The 4,062-nt window shown below is 47.6% G+C and overlaps 1 pseudogene; it reads left to right on the top strand.

Moving 5' to 3' along the window:
* Positions 1 to 1,452: 1,452 nt before the first annotated feature.
* Positions 1,453 to 1,911, top strand: LOC108593260 (small ribosomal subunit protein uS15 pseudogene; annotated as a pseudogene).
* The last annotated feature ends 2,151 nt before the right edge of the window (positions 1,912 to 4,062 follow it).

Raw genomic sequence — 4,062 nt, 5'->3', positions numbered from 1 at the left:
GTAGCTGGGATTACAGGCACGCGCCACCATGCCCAGCTAATTTTTTGTATTTTTAGTAGAGACGGGGTTTCACCATGTTGACCAGGATGGTCTCGATCTCTTGACCTCATGATCCACCCGCCTCGACCTCCCAAAGTGCTGGGATTACAGGCTTGAGCCACTGCGCCCGGCCCCTCTTTTTTTGTTCTAGCAGGGTCTCACTCTGTCACCCAGGCTGGAATGCAGTGGCATAATCATGGCTCGCTTCAGCTTCAACCTCCCAAGACCTAGTGATCCTCCTCCTTCAGCCTTCTGAGTGTGTGGAACCACATGTGTGCACCACCAAGCTCAGCTAATTTTTAAATTTTTTTGTAGAGATGGAATCTCACTGTGTTGCCCAGGTTGGTCTCAAACTTATGGTTTTAAGCAATCCTCCTGCCTCAGCCTCCCAAAGTGCTGAGGTTTCAGGTGTGAGAAACTATGCCAGCTAACCATAAGATTTATAAGGATACCAGTTTCATTTATTTGCTTTTGTTTTGTTTTTCCTTTTTGAGACTGAGTCTCCCTCTATTACCCAGGATGGAGTATAGTGGCGAAATGTCAACTCACTGAAACCTCTCTCTCCCGGGCTCAAGCGATTTTCATGCCTCAGCCTTCCAAATAGCTGGGACTACAGGTGTGTGCCACCATGCCCAGCTAATTTTTGTATTTTAGTAGAGACGGGTTTTGCCATGTTGCCCAGGCTGATCTCCAACTCCTGGCTTCAAGCAATCTTCCTGCCTCAACCTCCCAAAGTGCTAAGGTTACAGGTATGAGACACCATGCCCAGCTAACATAAGATTTATAAGGACACCAATTTTATTTATTTGCTTTTGCTTGGTTTTTCCTTTTTGGGACTGAGTCTCACTTTACCACCCAGGATGGAGTATAGTGGTCCAATGCCGGCTCGATGCAACTTCTGCCTCCCGGGTTCAAGCAATACTTGTGCCTCAGCTTCCCGAGTAGCTGGGATTACAGGTGCCCGCCACCATGCCCAGCTAATTTTTGTATTTTAGTAAAGACAGGGTTTCGCCATGTTGGCCAGGCTGGTCTCAAAACTCCTGACCTCAAGTGATCTGCCCGCCTTAGTCTCCCAAAGTGCTGGGATCACAGGTGTGAGCCACCACTCCCGGCCCCAATTTAATTAGACAGCTTTTAGTTGAGTCTGTATTTTCCACCTGGACCACTGAGCTCAGGGCAGAGCCTATTAAGGAACAGGGCCAACAAGGCCTTTGCAGGTTGTAGGGCTTAATCATTTAAACGTGTGAAAGGAAGGTGGCATTGGAAGGCAGAGCATTTAGACCTTTAAAAGACAAGGAGATGGGAAGGGGAGCAAAAAAAAAAAAAAAAAGATCAAGGATTCAACTTTTACCTTGAATCCCAGGTCCCCAGAAAGAGGGAAACAGTTTCTTTTGCTGCCTGACCGCCACCATCATGTGTCACCTGCATGCTCCTGGGAAGGGCCTGTCCCAGTCGGCTTTGCCCTATCGCTGCCTCAGCGTCCCCATGTGGCTGAAGTTGACATCTGATGATGTGAAGGAGCAGAATTACAAACTGGCCAAGAAGGGCCTAACTCCTTCACGAATCGGTGTGATCCTGAGGGATTTGCGTGGTGTCGCACAAGCAGGTTTTGTGACAGGCAATAAAAATCTTAAGAATTCTTAAGTCTAAGAGACTTGCTCCCGATCTCCCTCAAGATCTCTACCATTTAATTAAGAAAGCAGTTGCTGTTCAAAAGCATCTTGAGAGGAACAGAAAGGATAAGAATGCTAAATTCCATCTGATTCTGATAGCTGGATTTACCGTTTGGCTCAATACAAGACTAAGTGAGTCCTCCCTCCCAACTGGAAATATGAATCATCCACAGCCTCTGCCCTGGTTGCAATAAAATGATTATTTAACTTAAAAAAAAAGGGGGGGGGAACAGGTACAATACCCTCACTGTGCACTTCACTACAAAGACATTTTTCTGAGAGTTTAAACCACACATTTCTAAACACTCAAGAAACAAGTAGCGCCTGTAGTAATAACTACTTACTGTAAACAGCTGCCCTCAGCCACCTCCAAAACTACACTTCTTGAGAGTCAACACAAACACGCACCAATGCCAAATCCCCTTTCACAGTACAAAGTAATCTTTGGTACCACCAAAAGCCAAGACATCAGGTAATGCAATACAAAAAAAAGTAGAGTTTTAGACCTGAGAGGAATCTGTCCATGACTCTGACTCTTTAAATTCCTCAGGAAGACAGAAGGCCCTCAAAAGGGGTCATTGGCACCTTCTTCTGTTTTCCTGAAGAGGTGTTGGCCAGGTTGGAGTACAATGCTGTGATCTTGGCTCACTGCAACCTCTGCCTCCTGGGTTCAGGCGATTCTCCTGCCTCAGCCTCCTGAGTAACTGGATTTGTAGATTTTTTGTGTGCTTTTTTTTTTTTTTAGTTTATCGGCTATTGTTACTGTTAGTTTATTTTACCTGTGGCCCAAGACGATTCTTCTTCCTCCAGTGTAGCCCAGACAGAGACCAAGCCCTTATTCTTAAAGAGAGGGTTTGAGGCCAGGTGCAGTGGTTTACACCTGTCATCCCAGCACTTAGGGAGTCTGAGGTTGATGGATCATAAGGTCAGGAGATCAAGACCAGCCTGACGAACATGGCGAACCCCTATCTCTACTAAAAATACAAAAATCAGGCTGTGCGTGGTGGCTCACGCCTGTAATCCCAGCACTTTGGGAGGCTGAGGTGGGGAGTGGGTGGGATCGCGAGGTCAGGAGTTCAAGACCAGCCTGATCAAAATGGTGAAACCCTGTCTCTAAAAATACAAAAGTTAGTCAGGTGTGATGGTGGGTGCCTATAGTCCCAGGTACTCAGGAGGCTGAAGCAGGAGAATTGCTTGACCCCAGGAGTAAGAGGTTGCAATGAATTGAGATTGAGCCATTGCATTCCAGCTTGGGTGACAGAGCAAGACTTTCACTCAAAAAAAAAAAAAATTAGCCAGGCATGGTGGCGAGCACCTGTAATCCCAGCTAATCAGGAGGCTGAGGCAGGAGAATCATTTGAACCCAGGAGGTGGAGGTTGCAATGAGCTGAGATTGCACCACTGCACTCCAGCCTGGGTAACAGAGTGAGACTCTGTCTCAAAAAAAGGGAAAGTTTGAAAAAACAACCCATGGCTGAGCATGGTGGCTCACGCCTGTAATCCCAGCACTTTGGGAGGCTGAGGCAGGTGGATCACGAGGTCAAGAGATGGAGACCATCCTGGTCAACATGGTGAAACCCCGTCTCTACTAAAAATACAAAAACTTAGCTGGGCATGGTGGCACGTGCCTGTAATTCCAGCTACTCGGGAGGCTGAGGCAGGAGAATTGCCTGATCCCAGGAGGCGGAGGTTGCGGTGAGCTGAGATTGCACCATTGCACTCCAGCCTGGGTAATGAGCGAAACTCCATCTGAAAAAAAAAAAAAAAGAGGCTGAGGTGGGCAGATCACCTGAGGTCAGGAATTTGAAACCAGCCTGGCCAACATGGCAAAACCCCATCTTTACTAAAAACACAAAAATTAGTTGGGTGTGGTAGCATATGTCTGTAATCCCAGCTACTCGAGAGGCTGAAGCAGGTGAATCGCCTAAACCTGGGACGAGGAGGTTGCAGTGAGCTGAGATCGTGCACTGCACTCCGGCCTGGACGACAAAGTGAGACTCCATCTCAAAAACAAAATGCTAAGAAAGTTTATGAATTTGTGTTGGGCTGCATTCAAAGCTGTCCTGGGCCACATGCAGCCTGTGGCCTCAAGTGGAACAGCTTGTCCTAGCTTCTTGGGAGGCTTGGGACAGGAGGATTGCTGCAACCTCTGCCTCCCAGGCCCAAGCAATCCTCCCACATCAGCCTTCCAAGTGGAGGGATTACAGGTACATGCCACCATGCCTGGCTAACTTTTTATTTTTTGTAGAGACCTGGTTTCGCCATTGTGCCCAGGCTTGTCTTGAACTCCTAGACTCCAGTGATCTACCACCTGCCTCAGCCTCCCAAAGTGCTGGGATTACAGGCTGAA

Source organism: Callithrix jacchus, chromosome 9 (genome assembly GCF_049354715.1).
Source record: "Callithrix jacchus isolate 240 chromosome 9, calJac240_pri, whole genome shotgun sequence".
In the NCBI taxonomy this organism is placed as follows: domain Eukaryota; kingdom Metazoa; phylum Chordata; class Mammalia; order Primates; family Cebidae; genus Callithrix; species Callithrix jacchus.
The sequence above is the reverse complement of the archived record's forward strand: the minus strand, read 5'-3'. Positions and strand labels throughout refer to the sequence as shown.